The sequence below is a fragment of the Artibeus jamaicensis genome, unplaced genomic scaffold, assembly GCF_021234435.1.
Source record: "Artibeus jamaicensis isolate MK-2021 breed Jamaican fruit bat unplaced genomic scaffold, CSHL_Jam_final contig_414, whole genome shotgun sequence".
Taxonomy (NCBI): domain Eukaryota; kingdom Metazoa; phylum Chordata; class Mammalia; order Chiroptera; family Phyllostomidae; genus Artibeus; species Artibeus jamaicensis.
The window spans coordinates 3,550,834-3,561,530 of NW_026521822.1; the positions used below are offsets into that span (position 1 = coordinate 3,550,834).

Consider the following 10,697-nt stretch of genomic DNA (forward strand, 5'->3'; position numbering starts at 1 on the left):
GCACACCAATGTTCACAGCAGCACACTTTACAATAGCCAAGAGTTGGAAGCAACCTAGATGCCCATCAGTAAATGAATGGATCTAAAAACTATGGTACATTTACACAATGGAATTCTATGCAGCAGAAAGAAAGAAGGATCTACTACCTTTTGCAACAGCTTGGATGGAACTGGAAAGCATTATGCTCAGTGAAATAACCCAGAGTGTACATCTGAAACTAATATAATAGTGTATATCAACTGAATTGAAAATAAAAAATGATTTTAAAGAGGAAAAGTTAAAAAAATCTAAAATAATTCCCAAAGCAGAAACTGGGGTTGTTAAGTCTTCTGAAAAAAAATTGTGCATTAATTTCAGTTGCTAAAATACATTTCTATAAAAAAAGACAATTTCACTTAATTCTTCAGTCTCAAATTTATAAGGATTTTCCACTCAGATGAGGGGGACATATTCAGGCATCTGTGAATCCTTGATTTCAAATAAACTTGCCTTGCTTTCTGTTAATAGTAACAAAGCTGCTATTGATAGCAACTAATGACATTAAAATACAGAGCACATCCACAGGCATGGGGAAATTGATTAGATGGTTAATCAGCTTTGAGAAATGGGCTCTGTGTTAGAACACTTTGACCAGCTCTTTAGGCTATGGCCAGGATTTCATTATAAACTACCTACCCCATCTTGTATAGAGTCTCCTCTGCACAACTCACATGCAAATTTGCCTCTGCTGCTTGGACAGCCTTCATGGACAGTGGATTTGTTGTGTTTTTTCATTTAAAAAAGTACCATGAACCAAAGAACTGATGTACATGTCATAGTCTGGTGACTGGGGCTCTTTGCAGAAGAGCACCAGTAAACTTAGGGGGAGTGCTGCTGTGTCTGTTTTAGGCGTGAGTCCCATGCTGCACAGCAGTCTCCTCACTATTTGTAATACCTGCATCTGGTGTCATTGGAAAGGCCCTCCAAGTCTACTTATTTATTGAAATTATGCCCCTTTCACCTGGATTTTCAACATGCTCTTGTGTACTCCTGCTGATGCATGTGAAAGAGAATTGCTGGTGCCATATATTCACCTTGCCTTTGTTCTGTTGAGCCCAGTCAGCTTCTACAGGTCAGAGTTTGAAGGGAACTGAGAGTTTGCTTTCTTACTTTACACAAGAGAATACAGAGGCCCAGAGACTTTGAGCACCTGGCCAAAGTCCAAGCTATTTATTCTTAGAGTCAATAACAGAAAATAGCTATTATGATTCTTTGTTTTGGGATTCTTTCACGTGTCCATTCAACATTTGACAAGCACATAAACCAGTTTTTTGAGGAACTGGGAATACAGGGAGAAAAGGAGGTCTCTTTCCTGATGGAACCTATAGTCTTTGTTATGATTCCAGAAGCACTGGGAGCTAACATCAAAGGGAGAGAGATCTTTGGATGCTTAGAGAAAGAGGATGGTTCCCATCTTCCACAAAATGCAGCTCAAACCAAATCAACACAAATTCAGGATTCACTTAATAAAACCACTGTAAAACAAGGTAGAAGAAACTAAGATATTCAGTACAAGTGCTTTCTTACTTCTGAGAGGTGAGTTGTAGAACGGCCCCAAGTGACAATTGAAGGACTTAGGCTGGACCTTGTCACCCTTCCCAGAAGTGCCTAGGATGAATCACGTACCAGAGAACAATGGGGCTATTTCTTAAGGGTCATTTGTCAAGCTGACATCACTGCCTAGAGTTATTTAGGGTTTTCTAAAGACTCTCTTTTCCCTCCCTGCTGCAGGAAGCACCTGTGAGGCTGTTGAGTTATGGTTTTGCTCAATAGCACTTTGCTGTTCCTTAAGGCCATCAATTACTTTTCTCTCCCTACCTACACGGACTTTGGCTAATACAAAGATGAAGGAGCTTAGAGAGGATGATAAAGAGGAAGAGGATGGTGAGTTCTTCTAAGATCTGTGTCCAGATACTCTATGGAGGTGGGCTTCTTGCTGATTTCTGTGGGTACTCTTTTAGGCAAGAACAGCCTGAGTCTGGTTGGCTGGACGGGAAACATAACTGTGATACTCCAACAAGGCCAGGGCTACCTCCTGAAGCAGAGCTATGTTCCTTGCCAACTACTTAAAGAAGAAGCTGATGCATAAGATGAGTGTGGCTTGAGCAAAACTGGTCTTCTGATTCAGGTAAATGGCTTAAGGGAGAAGGCATTTGGAGAGGAATTAGAGGAGAAAAGTATAAATTAGATGACTTGGTGAATAGACCTCTGAAAGCAGTTAGGGAAATTGGAGTTGCTGAGTTTAGGGAAGGCAGAGATGAACAGAGAACCAGATTGATTAAAGGGAAAATAATCATACGGAAGTTAGTGGTCATTTCCACTGAAAATGTGATGTGGGATAGAAAGACTTAAACTGCTGCCTGAGGATTTTTTAGTGTGTGCTGTCCTATCTGGGACATTGCATTGTTTTTATTCACGAGGTGGTGGGTTTCCTTCCTTGGAAATTTGCGTGAATGAAAATGACATCATCCCAGCTAGAGTGCTTTAGGGAAAGTCTTAAATGGCACATGGGTCTCTTCCCTTCACACTGCCCAGCTTGACTCTTATGTCTCAGTCAGTTTGATAGAGGCAAGGGTCATTTTCTTGACGTTCTAAGACATTCCCTCTCTGCCCACTTCCACTCTATTTTGCATATTGAGGTCCTACTTATCTTCTTTACATTTATCTTAGGAATATAAACATCTTTGAAATGTCTTCCTCAAAAAAATTGATGTCTCATTCATTTATTCCTTCCTTCATTCCATAAATATTGAGTACTAATTGTGTTGAGCAATAGGCACATAATAGTATGTGCCTAGCACTATGCTAAGCTTTGTGCATACAAAGTGGCAATAGATGCAATAGAGCCTAAAGAAAGTCATTGACTCATCATGTTCATGGCCTGGAATTTTAACATGGCTTTCTGACTTTATGTCCACTAGAAAACCCGCTAACCTCCCTCTTCTACTTTTAAGGACCCTTGTAATTACATTGGGTTCACCCAAATAATCTTCCTATCTTAAGGTCAGCTTAATAGCAATCTTAAGTCCCCTTTGTCATGTAACAACCTATTCATGGGTTCTGGTCATTAGGATATGGACATGTTGGGTGGGGTCATTGAGAAGTAGGAAAATGAGAACAAAGGCCAACTTTCTCTCTTACTTTCTTGATTTCTCTAATTCCTTTGTGACCAGAGGAGGTTACTTTGAAGATGTTCTAGATCTCTGTATTCAACCCCAGGCTTCTCTTATGAGCTGTGATCTGATTAACATAGCCAAGACACAAAGGAAAGAAAAAATGCCAAAATTTGTAAAAAAAGAGGTTCAAAAATGTTGGTTAAAATAGGATGAGGTTCAAGAGAAGACTTGTCTAGTTTCTGAGGGCCTGAGAATGCCAAGGCTTAAATGTTGTGGGCTTAATTTGCCAGAGTGGGGGGAGTTTATATGAGTTATCTACATGAAACTCAAATGTTTGCTACTTTAGGTGTTTGCCTTGAAGTAGGATTATTGGTTATTAAAATCAGTTAATGAGAGTGGGGGCCCTGCACAATTTTAGGTTGGGAGGGTTTTACAGACTCAGGCCTCTCAGAATTTAAAGAACTTTAAGAATTTCTTTGTCTGGCCTCACACCTAATGCAAGATCCTCCACAAGACCTTTGAGCACCCATTGTTGTCCTTTTTTTGTGGAGCTCTGGCCATACATTGGAAATCACTTAGATTCCCTTAGATCTTCCTCAGTTCTCTCAGTGTACAATTTTCTATAAATCCCAAATTTCACCTTTAATTAATTCTTGGCACTGGTAGGAAAATCAGGTGAACTATCCCTCCTCAGCTTTTCTCTGCTTGGATGTTAAAACGTTGACTGTTGTTATATCTTCATGTGGAGGGTCTGAGACCCCCTAGACCACATATAGTATTTAACGCTCATTTATGAGGCCATGAAGATATGGAGGAAGATTAAAAAAAAAGGAGTAATCTGCCAGTAGACTCGGTGGCTTCACAGAGCTCTCTTTTTCTCAGATAGTGTGGTGGCTGTTGTTTAATCTGCCTTGAACCCCTACTTTCACTTCTTTTGGTAAAACAGACCCCATTCTCCTGGCCTCATGGCACACATGGCCCAGAAGAGCCAAACACATAACTCACAATGCTTAGCTATAGTGAAGGGGGCAATCAGCATTATACCTCAGGATACGCAATCAGAAGCTATGAGGAGGTAAGCTTTGCCATGACCATGTTCCTAACTCATGGAGGAGCTAGCTGGTTGGAGAAAATGGCATTAGGCAAGCATAAAAAGGAGAGAAGAGTGAGAGAGTGCTGAGGGCACACCTCAATCCAACCATCCCTTTTGTGGTTATGCTAAGCTGTATAAGATGTATTTCTTCCTTTTGTAACCCATGGATCCTGAATAATTCATGGCCTTTCTTAATTGTAATGTTCTCTAGACACTACAAAAAGGGAACTAAAGATCAGAAAACACTAGTTTCAGAGTGCAACCTGTGCATGATGGTAGAGGGAAGAATCAGAAGAAAGAAATGATGGGAAATCATGTAAATGAGAAATAAAAGGTTTTTATATGTGAGGTCTTGTTAGATGGGTCCCATAGGGGATTCATAGGATCCAGTTACCTTTGCTTCTTTTAGACATCCAATTGGTTAAAATAAATTATGGCTCCAAACTCACATAAACTCAGGCCAAACTTGGGGCCCCAAGGTGAGTCTCCTTCTATTATGTGGTCATGGTGCTACTTGTTTGTTAAAAACCAGTTTAGATGGTGCTCAGTAGATTCACCGGTAAGCCCAATGTTTTGGAAGCCAAAGAAGAAGAGAGAGAGAGAGAGAGAGAGAGAGAGAGAGAGAGAGAGAGAGAGAGAAGAAGAAGAAGAAGAAGAAGAAGAAGAAGAAGAAGAAGAAGAAGAAGAAGAAGAAGAAGAAGAAGAAGAAGAAAGAGAGAGAGAGAAAGAAAGAAAGAAAGAAAGAAAGAAAGAAAGAAAGAAAGAAAGAAAGAGAGAAAGAGAGAAAGAGAGAAAGAAAGGAAAGAGAAAAATAGAATAAGGGTTGGGAAGTGAGAAAAGTAGTAGCAGTAGGAGAGAGAGAGAGAGATGAATCCATTAATAAAATGCTGATTGACTATCTCCTATATGTGTGAGACTGTGATAGTTTCAACTTGTCATTCCAAAGCAACAAGCAGAAACTTTATTTGTGATGACAGATGCTAAGAGTTAGGTGTGTCTAGTGTCAGAAAATGCACACCCAGGTATGAATGATGAGCAGCAAAGTAAGTTGACAATTACTCACAATGGCTGTTGAGGAAGGAACAAAGCTGAATGAGCACACAAACTAGAAGTGAAAACATTTTTAAAATATTTTCACTTCTAGTTTGTTTTTATGATATTCATAAAACTGTTTTTATGATATTCATTTAAAGCTCAGAACAGTCAACACAAAGAGGCTGGGCCATCCCCTTCAGGGAGGCTGTGGAGAGTAGTTGAGATGGCCTCATGGCTGCTTCACAAGCTGGATTATGACCCACCTCTCTGCTGTCATATCTGCTTCTCAGAAACACTGTGTAGGAGGCACATTATCCCTTTGACTCTTAAACATAATCTAAGGCTTTTAGTTTTTTTTCTGTTTGAGTTAGTTTTTCATGTTCATTTTGTGAAGAAAAGGCTTAATATATATTTTTCTTTTTTTCCAGTAAACAGTTGAATGAAATGTATACAACTTTGTCCAAACTTTTTGAATGCTTCCAGATTTGTCTGTAGTGTTTTTGTAGCTTTTAGAAAGTCAGGATGGATCTAAAAGGCCAGAAGATACCTGAACTTTTGACTCTGCCCCTCAGCTCCACATACTGCATGGGCATTGTTTTATCTTCAAAATGGGAAGACAAGAAATCACTCTTTAGCCATATCTTGCTCAGAGAGCTTTTCCCCTCCAGCAGACTTTTCCCACCACCCAAAAAATGAACAACAACCCAGGACACCATCATACTATTGTGAAAGCACTAATTGCTACATGGCACTCGATTTTCCTTTCTGGTCTACATCATGGACCATAGCCCTGTGGTTCCTATATTGTTTCTGTCATCATCCCAAAGAGCATAAGTCTTGGTCCTGAGTCTAGGCAAGACATTCCATCTCAGCATAAACTTTTATGTAAGTGGCTGTGGGGAGAGCTGGCAATAAACAAACACTTTTTTAGCCTTTGATTTCCCTGCAGCCTTAAATATTTTTTTCTCTGGGCTTATGGCTGTGCCCTTCAAGATGATGGCAGACTCCCAGCTTTGGTATTTTCAGATACCAAAATCAGAACAAAGTAGACCAAAGTGTTCGAAGAAACTGAATTATTGAGAATGGGGGCATTTAGATGGATTTCTCTACAAAGGAATTCGAGGCAGCATTTCAAAACTTGTCCACACATCTGTGCTGCTGGTAACCATTGGTAAATCACATGGTCACTTCAGTACCATGAATGGGTATGTCTGGTGGGAACAAGAAGATAACAACTGACCTGGGAATGGAGAAGTGATTTGAAGGCCACCGAGTCCTGTCTTCCACTGTCCAAGTCAGAGTCACTGAATGAACAAAGTATATAGCTATGTGGACAATGAGACCAAATATTTGTAGACTCCACTCTTCCCTGGTCCACTCCATGTCAGAAACTCCAAGGAAGAACAATTTACCATAGCAGCCTGAAAACACTCTACCTCTAACTCCCATTACCCAATTTAGTAGACATCCCACCCAAGTAGGCAGTTTCTGGGATTTTCTTGTAGGGACAGTTAGACACATAGGACAGGATTGCTGTTCACTGGGGAGCAGTTCTGAGAGTCAAAGCAACTGCTCCTGTGGTTCACAGAAGTCACCTGTGAGACTACCTGGCATCAGCTGCTTGTCTGAAGCATTCACTTTCCACTCCCCTACAACAGTCTCCATGGTGAGGCCCCCACCAGAATGACCTTGAGTCCTCAGTTTTCCAACAGTGGCCAGCTGCTCTGGGCCCTCTCTGTGCTGAAAGTCAGAGTGATTTTTTTGCATCTTAGAATAATTCAAATAATTTCACTATGAATTACTGAGTACAGTTGCTATTTTGAGGAGAAGTAGGGATGGGAAGCACAGCCAGGGTTTCTTTTAGTTTTTCTTCAGTCTACTGAGAGTCCTGAGATCAAACTTATTGCTTATATTCTGGACATGTTACTACATGTTCAAGAAGCTTCCACTCTGCTCATTGGCAAGGCTGGGTCTGTGACTGTATTAGTTACACCTCTTTCATCATTGTTTCTATTAACATCCAGAGAATTAAGACAGAGCCACCTGGAAAGGGAGTGGCTTACTTACCTAAAGCCACTTACTAGTCTTTGGTCTCATGGAGCTAAGATTGGTTACAAATTTTTCAAGGCCCAGTGCAAAATAAAAGTGTGGGGTCCCTTAAAAATATTAAGAATTTCACGATGGCAACAGCTAAGTATTAAACTAAGTACAGGCCCTATGTAAGTACACAGGTTACACACCATGAAACTTCACTGAGTGTAGCTTTTATTCAACATCTTTAGTTTTCAGAGTGAAGTGGCTGGAAGAAATAAGTAGTTTGAGGGCCTTATAAAAAGGCTGTGACAGAGATACAACAGTTGGCTGCTTCTAGCAAGGTACTCTAGCAGGGTAGTGACTAGTGGGATCACTATAAATAATAGGCACCATTCTGAATACTTATGTATGTCAAATCATTTAATAAATAATGTACATTTTTTCAATCATAAATCCTCCCAACACCCATGCTTAAGCAGTCACTATTATTCCCCCTGCTTTACAGATGAATAAATTGAGGCTCAACAGAATTTACAAAAACATTGATTTAGAGTTTGTTCTCAGCTTTTAGATAAAGAACCTCTATTTTTCAAGTCTACCTGGAACTTACTGGATCTGGGGGACTGAATTGTACTAAACTCACAGATAATTGATTTATATGTCACAAAACAAATGTATCCCTACACAATGGCAGGCACTACCATTCCATTAACTGAAATATTTATTATCCAGGGCATCTTTTTGGGTGGTAAGGTATCTGGGATGACTGAAGTCAAAATCAGAAGGTTTCTCTGGGAGTACAGAATCAAAACAAAGCTAATTGTATAATCTCGTGGGAGATGGCAAGACTAACTCAGAATCTGGAAAATCAGTCTCCTTGTGCATTATATACTTCTTCCTGATGGATGTGCTCCCATCTGCTGAGCACAGGGTCTCTCTCTTTCATGGTATCACTCCCACCACCTCATGCCAGGCCAGTTATTATACAGCTGAGCGGGTTGTCCCTTTTTTACATTGTTACATTCTGGCCTAGGATTTTATCCCAAGCATTGTGGTTCCAGTGGTAACTTATTTACAAACCAACTTTAATAATGCTTAACACATAGAAAACTTATTGATTTCTACCAGTTTATACTTCTGAGAACAAAAGGAAAATGGGTCTCTGTGTGCTGTCCAAATTTAGCATTTACGTAGTTCTAAAGAGAAGAATGTTAAAGTGTAACAATGAAGTTTTGTTGGTTCTGTTGCCAATGTAGGATAATATGCCAGGCTGGCCCTTTGGAGGTAAATTAAATCTCTAAGAGCTCCACCTGAGTGATTTTAAATAATTAATGAAACTTCACTGAGATAAGTTTAAAGTAGGACTTAGGAAGTAGTCATACAGTAAATGACTTTCACATCAACAAAATTAATATATTTTTATTTTTAAATCCTCACTCAAGACTTCTGGCCAAGATGGAGGTGTAGGTAGATACACGTTGCCTCTTCACACAACCAAAAGAAGGACAACAAATTTAAAAACAAAAAGTAACCTGGACTGCCATGAAATTGAACTGTATGGAAGTCTTACGATCAAGGAATTAAAGAAGAAATATTCACCCAGACTGGTAGGAGGGGTGGAGACAGGCAGCTAGGAGGAGAGGACACCTGGAAAGGCAGCGATGGGTGGACCAGGCAGTCCCACAGCTCTGTGAGGATGAACTGGGAGGAAAAACGGGGGAGTGAGACAGCTTGTGCAACCCAAGTTTCCAGCATGGGAAAGAGAGCCTCAAAACCTCCAGCTATAAAACTCTGGGGATTGCAGCTGCGGCAGGAGAAACTTCTAGACTCACATGATAGTTCATTGGAGAGACTCACAGGGTCCTAGAACATACACAAACTCACCCACCTGGGAATCAGCACCTAAAGGGCCCAATTTGCAGGTGGCTAGCAGGGGAAGAGATTGAAAGCAGCCAAGAGCTGAGCAAATGGCATTGTCCCTCTCCAACCCCTTCCTCACATACAGTGCCACAACGCAACAAAGAGGGTTGCCCCTCCCTGGTAAATACCTAATGCTCTGCCTCATACAACATAACATTTTCGCCGAGAGAAAGAAATATGGCCCAAATGAAAGAACAGATCAAGCTCCACAAATAGAAGTAAGCAATGAAAAGATAGCCAATCTATGAGATGCACAGTTGAAAACACTGGTAGTCAGGATGCTCACAGAAATGGTTGAGTATGGTCACAAAATAGAGGAAGAAGTGAAGGCTATGCAAAGTGAAATAAAGGAAAATGCACAGGGAACCAACAATGATGGGAAGGACGCCAGGACTCAAATCAACAATGACTGTGAAGGAGAATGAAGAAATAAACATGCAACTAAAACAGAATGAATAAACAAGAATTTTAAAAAATGAGGAGAGGTTTAGGAACCTCTGGGGAAACTTTAAACATTCCAGCATCCAAATCATAAGGGTGCCAGATGGAGAAGAAGAAAAGCAAGAAACTGAAAACTTATTTGAAAGAGTAATGAAGGAAAACTTCCTCAATCTGGCAAAGGAAATGGACTTCCAGGAAATCCAGGAAGCTCAGAGAGTTCCAAAGAAGTTGGACCCAGGGAAGCACACACCAGGATACATCATAATTACATTACCCAAGATTAAAGATAAGGAGAGAATTTTAAAAGCAGCAAGAGTAAAGGAGGCAGTTACCTATAAGGAGTTCCGCTAAGCTATTGGCTGATTTCTCAAAAGGATCCTTGTGGGCAAGAAAGGGCTGGAAAGAAGTATTCCAAGTCATGAAAGGCAAGAAACTCCATCCAAGATTACTCTATCCAGCAAAGCTATCATTTACAATGGAAGGGTGGATAAAGTGCTTCCCAGATAAGGTTAAGTTCAAGAAATTCATCATCACCAAGCCCTCATCATATGAAATATTAAAAGGAATTATCTAAGAAAAGAAGATAAAAATATGAACAGTAAAATCACAATAAACTCACAACTATCAACAACTGAACCTAAAAAGAAACAGACTAAGCAAACAACTAAAATGAGAACAGAATCACAGAAATGGAGATCACATGGAGGGTATCAGCAGGGTGTGGTGGTGAGAGGGAGGATAGGGAAAAGGTACAGGGAATAAGAAACATAAATGGTAGGTAGCAAATAGACAGGGGGAGGTTTAGAATAGTATGGGAAATGAAGAAGCCAGAGAACTTGTATGTACAACCCATGGACATGAAATAAGGTGGGGGATTGCTGGTGGGAGGAAGGGTACAGGGCAGAGAGGAATAAAAGGGAGAAAAAAATGGGACAACTGTAATAGAATAATTAATATGCTATTTAATATACTATTAAAAAATATATATTTTAAATCCTCACCTGACAGCATTTTTTCA

At 40.1% G+C, this 10,697-nt stretch overlaps 1 long non-coding RNA gene across 1 annotated transcript; it reads left to right on the plus strand.

Annotated features, from left to right (window-relative positions):
• The first annotated feature begins 1,788 nt into the window (after nt 1–1,788).
• LOC128627472 (uncharacterized) lies at nt 1,789–8,916 on the plus strand. Its single transcript, XR_008391645.1, has 3 exons — nt 1,789–1,924; nt 2,002–2,168; nt 8,761–8,916. It is a non-coding gene; the product is annotated as an uncharacterized LOC128627472 (long non-coding RNA).
• The last annotated feature ends 1,781 nt before the right edge of the window (nt 8,917–10,697 follow it).